Raw genomic sequence first — 9,716 nt, 5'->3', positions numbered from 1 at the left:
GCCAACTAAACAGTAAAGCTATCTTCCCAACTAATCAATAAAACTCCTTGATAACAGGGCCAAGTCCTATATTTTTACTGGATCTCACAAACCTAGCACAGTGTAGCTCAGTATAAAACATCATAGACTTGGATTTGAATGCCACATAAGCCTCTACATGGATGTGCTACATTGGCGAAGTCAATCTATCTGAGCCACTTTCCTCATCTCTAAAGTTAGGAAAATAATGCTACCTGACAGGGATGTGGTTAGAGATGAATGAGGCAATAAAGTAAAAGGGTCCACTTATCTAACAGCGGACATGAGATGGTTACACATAAAACTTCGGGCTGCCAAAGGGAGGATGTTTAACAGTATCATACCTGTATCTCTGCTCAATGTCAAAACCCCTTTTCAGCTCTGACCCAAGTTGACCCAATCTGACAGAGACTCCAAGAGTACAAAGCAAAACATCCTCTTCTGCACTGACATACGAGGCTGACCAAAAGAAGTTAGGAAGACCACCATGCCAGCAGGCCGAGGGCATTCAGGAGGAAACAGCCTAGAGAACCAAGGAAACAGGCAAATGTCAAATTCTGCTCTCAAACCCAGGCCCCACCAGTTCCTGTCTTTCTCCTCCTCTCCTCTCACCTTTCAGAACACTTTATTTCACTTATGCCGGTAATACTCTGCCCTGACAATGTAAACCAACCCAGCCGTGCTGGTTTTCTCAAGTTCTATCACTCTATCTGTTGTCCCAGTTTTATACCACGAAAGTCCAAACATGAGCAATTAAAGGCATCATTCTCCTCTGTGAGGGTAATAAAAGAGGCTTTGAATGATCATATTCCTTTTATTCTCCTCTTGCCTAAAGAATCAAATATCCCAGCTCAAAAACCAGGACACATAGAGGAGGAGCAGCAGAACCAACTCTCTGACAAAGGAAGAGGAACCCAGTCTAGAGTGCAAAGCTGAGGGCCTTCGCCATTCCTCTAAGAAGAAATTTGAAATCACTACTTGTAGTCGTAATTTTTGTATATCATTATGATGAAGTATGTGGCATTGTATATAGTTCTTATTTCACAATAGAGACTCAGTCTTCTCAAAATCATGTTTTTCGTCCTTAACAACATCCAGAAGCAAAGTCTGGCCTGGTATTTTTCCAGGTATTCTTTTTAATGCATTTTTATCATGAAATAATTCAAATGTGTTCAAATGTACACACAAGAAGGAACATCATACAATGATAACTTTATACCCGTTCCGCAGCTTTATCAAATATTAACCTTTGGCAGTTGTTACAGACTGAATGTTTGTGTCTCTCCAAAATTCATGTTAAACCCTAATGCCCAATGTGATGGTACTAGAAGGTGGGACTTTTGGGAGGTGATTTGGTCAGGAGGATGGAGCCCTAATGAATGGGATTAGTGCCCTTATAAAAGGGGCTCCAGAGAGCTCTCTTGCCCTCTTTCTGCCATTTGAGGATACAACAAAAATTTGGCAGTCTGCAGCCTGTAAGATGTTCTTTACCAGAACCCAACTATGCTGTCTCCCTGATCTCAGACTTCCAGCCTCCAGAACTGTGAGAAATAAATTTCTGTTGTTTGTATGTCACCTAGTCAATGGTATTCTGTTATAGCAGCCTGAACTAAGACAGCAATATTAAATTAAGATCTTTTTTTTGTAAAAATACAATTGATAGATGATTGAGGAAGCCAAATGTTAGCAGAGAAATGGTAACTATAAGAGAATACACTAGAATTTATGGAAAAGAAAAATAATATGTATGCAATTTAAAATATCATTGGATGATCTTAAAAGCTGGTCGGGGGTTTCCCTGGTGGTGCAGTGGTGAATCTGCCTGCCTATGCAGGGGACACGGGTTTGAGCCCTGGTCTGGGAAGATCCCACATGCCATGGAACAGGTAAGCCCCTGTGCTAAAACTACTGAGCCTGCACTCTACAGCCTGCGAGCCACACCTACTGAGTTCATGTGCCACAACTACTGAAGCCTGCGCACCCAGAGCCCATGCTCCACAACAAGAGAAGCCACTGCAATGAGAAGTCCGCGCACCACAACGAAGAGTAGCCCCCACTCACCGCAGCTACAGAAAACCCATGCACAGCAACAAGACCTAATGCAGCCAAAATCAGTCAATCAATCAATGAGAATCCACCTTCGAATGCAGGGGATGCGGGTTCGAACCCTGGTCGGGGAACTAATACCCCACATGCAGCAGGGCAACTAAGCCCACACACCGCAACTACTGAGCTCTCATGCCTCAACTAGAGAGCCCGTGTGCCACAACTACAGAGCCCACACGCTCTGGACCCCGCGGGCCACAACTAGAGAGAAGCCTGTGTACCACAACGAAGAGCCTGCATGCCACAACTAAGACCCGATGCAGCCAAAAAATAAAATAAAATAAATAAATAAATAAAATGAAGATACAGTTGAGGCCCTCTGTTTATCCATTTTCAATCCCATCATTCTCACTCCCTCCTTAGAATTAACCAATATCATAAATTCAGCATTATCCTGCTCATGCATAATTTATACCATTTGTTATCCATAAACATTATATTATTTTGTTTTGCATTTCTTTAAAATGTATATAGATGGTATCAAACTCCATAGATCACTTTGTAATTTGCTTTTTTCATAGAATGTGTTTTTTCATTTTTTATGTTATATTTACATCTCTAGTTTCATTCATCTTAATTTCTATGTATATTCTGTTTTACTAAAAAAGCATAATTTACTCTTCATTCTCTTGCTGGTGGGCATTTGTTTCTGATTTTTTGCTCTTCCTAACGATAAACATTCTTGTGCACATCTTGTTGTGCACACCTTCAAAAGGCTGTCTGAGGGAGTGGTTCTCAAAGTGTGGTCCCACCAGCAGCAGCAGCACCTGAGAACATGTTAGACGAAAATCCTCAGTCTCTTTCCCAGACACACTGGATTAGAAACTCTGGAAGTGGGGCCCAGTGATGGGTGCATTAACAAGCCCACCAGGTGATTCTGAGACAAGCTGAAGTTTGAGAAGTGCTGCTCTAGGGTGTATACCTAAATGAGCAGTGCTGCTCTAGGGTGTATACCTAAATGAGCACCTCCCATTTCACTGAATAATGCCAAATTGCTCTCTAAAGGGATTGCCCCAGCTCTATTCCCACCAGCAGTGTTTGAGACTTACTTAACAATATTTCTAATACAAAGCCAACACTGGGTGATACAGCCTCTTACAGTTTTGACCAACAGAGGGTTAGACATCACATCAAATGCTTATTGACAACATGGACTTCCTCTCCTGTGCATTGCATTCCTTCATTTTTCTGTTGAGTAGTTTAATAATTTGTAGAAATTCTGTGTATTTTCTAAACATCCATACTTTGTTATACAGTATTTTCCCAGTGTTTTAACTTTGTGCAGCATCTTTAAGTTTTACGTAGTAAAATATACTTATCTTCCCCTGTACAGTTTGTGCTATTGTACCTTGACTAAAATGTATTCTAAAAATGTCTAGGTTTTGCTTTCTACACTGAGGTCTTTAACACAACTGGATTTAATTTTTGTCATGCTGCAAAGCAGAGATTTAATTTTTTTCTCATGTTGATAACATCCTTCCTCATTAATTGATAATATCACTTCTGTCATATATTCAGAGGGATATTCAAAATATTTAACAACCTCGTGGGTGACAACCAAGCTTTTTTTCTTAATATTACTTATTTATATATCTTCCCTTTTTTTTTGATGAGTCTTGCTAGTGATTTACCTATTACATTATATTCCTTTTTTCTTTTTTCAAAGAACAAGCTTTCGGTTCTGTGTCCTCTCTAATTATCTATTTCATTAATTTCTTCTCTTGTATTTATTATTTCCCTTCTTCTACCTTTACAAGTTACTTCATTGCTCTTTATTTTTTGGTTGACTACAACACATTTATTTTCATTTTTATCATTTATAATAAATGCAATTAAGCTACATATTTCCCACTAGACACAACTTTAGCTACATCAAACAATTTTTTTATTTTAGTAAATTATTATTGCTCAGCTGTAAATATTTTTTATTATGGCATTTATTTCATCTTTACTCAGAGTTATTCAGAGTTGCATTCTTAAGTTTCCCATTAAGTGGAAAAAAAGAAAGTAGGAGTGTGTTAAACTACTTTTTATCATTCAAATTATTTCTAATTTAATTATGTATTAAGATATTGTGGTCATTATGGTATGAATTATTTAAAAGTTATTGAGATTTCCTTCTTGGCCTCATGGTCAAATTTTACAAAGATTCTATCTATACTTGAAAAAAATACATGCGCACTTGTGTGCAAAGTTTTTAGATACATATGCATACATTTTAGATCACACTTGCTAATTTTGTTATTCAAAGCTGCTATATCATTTCTAATCTTTGTCTGCTTGCTTTATGAGTTGTGTCAATTCCCTACTGTTGTTTTCTGACGTTCTCCTTAGAATTTTTCAATGTTTGCTTTATTTATTATGTTACATTATATGAAATTTTATTAGGGATATAAAAGTTCATAACTGTTTTATCTTCCTGGTGTGTGGTTACATTTATTATTTTGTGGTTTCTCTCTTTATCCCTATGAATGTTTTTTGCCTTTAGATCTATTTTGTCTTACATTAATTTTGCTACACTAACTTGTTTGTTAATATTTATGTTACACATCTTTTTCCACTCTTTTATTTGCACCCTGTGTGTGTGGGTGTGTGTGGGGCTGGGTGTGTGTGTATCACTCTGTCTCTTGTAGGAAGCATAGAGTTTCATTTGTTTTTATCTATTTGATTGCTTCTGTCTTTCAATAGATGAATTTAACCCATTTCCATTTTTGGTAATTTAGTAGTTTAGACAACTATATTATCTTATTTTGTGTTTTCTATTACCATTCTTGGCTTCTTTTTCTTCTTTCCTATCTTCTTTTGTTTGATAATGTTTATTCTCTTCTGATTTGGAAGATATCAATATGTCTTATTTTAATGACTACTCTGAATTTTGGAACCTGCATTCTTAACTATAAATGTTCTGATAAAGTCTACATCTCTCTACCCAGCCTCTGGGAGACTTGTCCCCAAAGGTGAAAGGCATTGGAAAATGAACATACTAAGACCCAGACGATGATTTCAGAACCCAACCACCAAACCGAGGAGAGCAGACAGTGGTGGCTGGGTACCACAAGGCAGGCAGGAGGGGCCGCAAGAGGTGTAGGAGCTGAAGCCCGGGGTCCTGCTCTCTGCCTCCTGTCTTGCTCCCTGCATCGTGACAGCGATAGTTACCCCACTTTCAGGCACACAGACAACCCCCCGAGTTCACAGCACCATCTCTAAAATCAGAGGAGCTGAGCTTGACCCTGGCTCCATCAGGTACCAGCTGTATTTTAGGAAAGGTTCTTAATCTTACTGAGCCTCAGTTTTTTTCATCTTCAAATGGAGCGCATAATATGTATATTTGCAGGGCTGGTCTAAAAATGGAAGGACAAAGCAGTAAGTGAAAATTCAGGGCCTTTGCTCTTATTGTCCCCTCTGCCTTTCTGGGTGACTTCCTCCTGTACTTCCTTCAATTCTCCTTCACCTAGAGACCCTTTCTGACCACGTCTCTGAAAATACAACTCCCGTCACTCTCTGACCCCCTTCTTTCCTTGATTTTTTGGTCACAGCTTCATTGTCATCTGTTAGACATTTATTTGTTTGTCCATAATATCATACACACACACACACACACACACACACACCCACACACACACACACGTAAGCTCCTTGAAGATAGTGCCTTTGTCTGTTCATCACTGTGTTGCCAGTGCCAAAAAAGAGTCACTGGATGAAGTCTGCGTGCAATGAATATGTTGATATAATAAAAATAGTTGGCTATATGCTCTGAGCATTATGCTGACCCAGAATGCTATTTTCTTTCCACATCCAGTTATCTGTTTGAAGGAAATGGGAAGGAAAGGAAGGCCACCAATACTTACAGAAGAGCCGTCCAATTTGGATGTTGAAGGCCAAGCAACCCTCCTGCCAATCAGCTCCGAGACCGAAGGTGCCCGCAAGAATGACGCCTGTGTGCCTGGAGCAGCCGCGCTCACTGGCCTTGGGTGAGAAGCAAGTTGAATTGATTTTTGCATATAATTCTTTTTCTTAGCTACTGAATTTAATTTTAAATTTCCTAAAAAACTGTATTCTATCAGCTCTTCTCAAACTCTGCTCCACCAAGCCCTAAGTTTCCCCAGTTGCCAGGTGGCTGCAGAGAGGGGAGAGAGGCACCTAGCATGTGGGGCTCCCACAAACCCTGCTTCAACCTCTAGGAAGTGGCAGAGTCCAGATGAGAATACCGCCCAGTCTGACCCCAGAGCCCACCATCTTTCCACTGTACCACCTCCCCGGGGGTTGGCTTTCCTAAAACTAAACCTGATCAATTAACTGAGAGCTTCTCTCATTATTCCAGCAGCTTCAATACTCAGTACCATGACCTATTCCTCAAAGCCACTCACGGACGGTCTCTTCATGAATGGAAAAATGGGAAGTGGAGGCATAGAAAAGAAATGGGAAGGGTCTCCAGTCATATGTGCAGCACAGACCCCAGTCCCAAGGCAAGCCAGAGAGAGCCCACTATAGCAGAAAAGATCCGAGGTGGATCAAACTATCTATCTGAGCTCCCAATCTCTAAATAGGAATAATGCCTGCTCTTCCTGTCTCCCGGATATTATGTGAATCAGTGAATAGTAGATAGGCAGGCTCTGAAAACTTTAAAGGTACACTCCAGGAAGACCTTCTTATTATCTTGCTTCCGTTACTGATGGTCTAGTGATTACTGCAGAATTTCAATAAAGGGAAAGCCTAGGGGACGGCAATCTCAGGGGGGCCCTGGGGATGGCCTTGAAGTTGCACTTGAATAACAAGAAAATTGATTTTGTTTATATTGTAGGTTTATTTTAAGTGTCTTGAGGGGGCTGACAGAGATGAAGGGGAGCTAAAACCCCAAACGTCCCTTGACAGCCCTACTCTGTATGAGCTTAAGCAAATCAGTTGAATTCTGTGTGCCTCAGTTTCCTCACTTGAGAAATGGATTGATTTTTTAAACCACAATGACTTGACAAGAGAGTTTTTGAACGAAAACAAAATGAGATAACAAATTGGGGAAACTGGAGAAAGGATTGGGTTATGCTGAAGTCAGGGCTCCTGGCTCTAGATTTGGTATCTCTTTGGTTGATGATGCTTTTTCCATTCACCACCTTCTGCATGCTCTTAGGATATGTGCTTGTTAGTTTCCAGCGTTGCTATAAACCAGAAGCTAAATAACCCATAATCAGGTGCTCAGAAATCTCCAGAAGAGCCACTCACCTGTCCCTGCTACTCCTCTGCTTTTTCTCTGGCTAGAACACAAAAGTCCCAAGTGCTCAGAACCTTGGGACTGGTGGCAAATGCAGGCTATTGGATCTCACTGTGTAACAGGGACCCCAAATTCAAGGATCACAGCTCCTCTGAACAAAAGGCAGAGGGCAGAGATCCACCATCAGCTGAACTGGAAAGGAAAGAAACAGGGGTTGTCACTGGCCATAAAACAACTCATATCCCACGTAGGTACCTCTAAGGCCCTAGGGGTAACTCATGGGATCAGGTCTCCACGGAGGGTTGATGCACTCAGTCAACAAAGGAAAGAAGATAATAAATCATGGAAAACTCTGCCCCACAGGGTGTGCAAAAGCTACATGGGAATCCCAATTCGTAGACTAGCTGGACAAACACCGATGGAGGATGAGGGGCCAGCCAAGGAAGGTTCCATACCAGCTAGATGCTTTGTCAGAGTTTCTGGCTCTAACTACTCTGTAATAGGGTGAAATGAAAACTCAAGAGTTCCAGATTTACCAAGGCTGCAATGAGGTCTTCCTCTGCTAGCATGGGTCGGATATCCCCCACCCACCTACCTGCCCTTTATCCCCAGGTGGGGAAAAGCTACAATGATAACAATGGATATAACTGAGTAGCCCGTTTGGTTCAGGCTATGTGCAATTCAGATGTGAAATACCCAACCTCAGTCCACAAAGACTGAGACTTCCCTGGTGGCCCAGTGGTTGAGACTCTGTGCTCCCAACACAGGCCTGGGTTCGATCCCTGGTCAGGGAACTAGATCCTACATGCCACAGCTAAGACCCGGCACAGCCAAATAAATAAATAAATATATATATATTTTTTTAAATCTGCAAGGAGTTCAGAGTCTCATAGAGGCTGTGACTAAGGGTCACTTTTATCCTGAATGTAACTATGCTCATTTGCCTTCCTTCCAAAGAACTTCTTCCCAAAAAAAAGAACTTCCTCCAGAGGATTTGATGATTATCTATGGCTGAGAAATCTTTTTCTGCATAAAGGAAATATGGCATCATTTCACTATAAAGCAAAAGGAACATCAGGGGTGGTGAGTATCCACTCTGTTGGATCATAGGAGGCAGCTGAACCAAAGTTAACAGGGCGCTGGAGATGACTATTTCTTTAACATACACGTGGGATCATTCCCCTTGATTTCACATGACTTGGGTCCAGCCTTAACGTTTCAGGTGCCAACTAAACAGTAAAGCTATCTTCCCAACTAATCAATAAAACTCCTTGATAACAGGGCCAAGTCCTATATTTTTACTGGATCTCACAAACCTAGCACAGTGTAGCTCAGTATAAAACATCATAGACTTGGATTTGAATGCCACATAAGCCTCTACATGGATGTGCTACATTGGCGAAGTCAATCTATCTGAGCCACTTTCCTCATCTCTAAAGTTAGGAAAATAATGCTACCTGACAGGGATGTGGTTAGAGATGAATGAGGCAATAAAGTAAAAGGGTCCACTTATCTAACAGCGGACATGAGATGGTTACACATAAAACTTCGGGCTGCCAAAGGGAGGATGTTTAACAGTATCATACCTGTATCTCTGCTCAATGTCAAAACCCCTTTTCAGCTCTGACCCAAGTTGACCCAATCTGACAGAGACTCCAAGAGTACAAAGCAAAACATCCTCTTCTGCACTGACATACGAGGCTGACCAAAAGAAGTTAGGAAGACCACCATGCCAGCAGGCCGAGGGCATTCAGGAGGAAACAGCCTAGAGAACCAAGGAAACAGGCAAATGTCAAATTCTGCTCTCAAACCCAGGCCCCACCAGTTCCTGTCTTTCTCCTCCTCTCCTCTCACCTTTCAGAACACTTTATTTCACTTATGCCGGTAATACTCTGCCCTGACAATGTAAACCAACCCAGCCGTGCTGGTTTTCTCAAGTTCTATCACTCTATCTGTTGTCCCAGTTTTATACCACGAAAGTCCAAACATGAGCAATTAAAGGCATCATTCTCCTCTGTGAGGGTAATAAAAGAGGCTTTGAATGATCATATTCCTTTTATTCTCCTCTTGCCTAAAGAATCAAATATCCCAGCTCAAAAACCAGGACACATAGAGGAGGAGCAGCAGAACCAACTCTCTGACAAAGGAAGAGGAACCCAGTCTAGAGTGCAAAGCTGAGGGCCTTCGCCATTCCTCTAAGAAGAAATTTGAAATCACTACTTGTAGTCGTAATTTTTGTATATCATTATGATGAAGTATGTGGCATTGTATATAGTTCTTATTTCACAATAGAGACTCAGTCTTCTCAAAATCATGTTTTTCGTCCTTAACAACATCCAGAAGCAAAGTCTGGCCTGGTATTTTTCCAGGTATTCTTTTTAATGCA

At 41.0% G+C, this 9,716-nt stretch overlaps 1 long non-coding RNA gene across 1 annotated transcript in view; it reads right to left on the bottom strand.

Moving 5' to 3' along the window:
* Window positions 1–7,348: 7,348 nt before the first annotated feature.
* LOC129392886 (uncharacterized) overlaps window positions 7,349–9,716 on the bottom strand; it is a 49,531-nt gene continuing 47,163 nt past the window's right edge. Inside the window, exons 3-4 of the long non-coding RNA XR_008619624.1 lie at window positions 8,917–9,095; window positions 7,349–7,522 (exon numbers count right to left, since the gene is read on the bottom strand). This is a non-coding gene — a long non-coding RNA (uncharacterized lncRNA). The remainder of the gene's footprint in view (window positions 7,523–8,916; window positions 9,096–9,716) is intronic.

Source organism: Physeter macrocephalus, chromosome 16 (genome assembly GCF_002837175.3).
Source record: "Physeter macrocephalus isolate SW-GA chromosome 16, ASM283717v5, whole genome shotgun sequence".
In the NCBI taxonomy this organism is placed as follows: Eukaryota; Metazoa; Chordata; class Mammalia; order Artiodactyla; family Physeteridae; genus Physeter; species Physeter macrocephalus.
The sequence above is the reverse complement of the archived record's forward strand: the minus strand, read 5'-3'. Positions and strand labels throughout refer to the sequence as shown.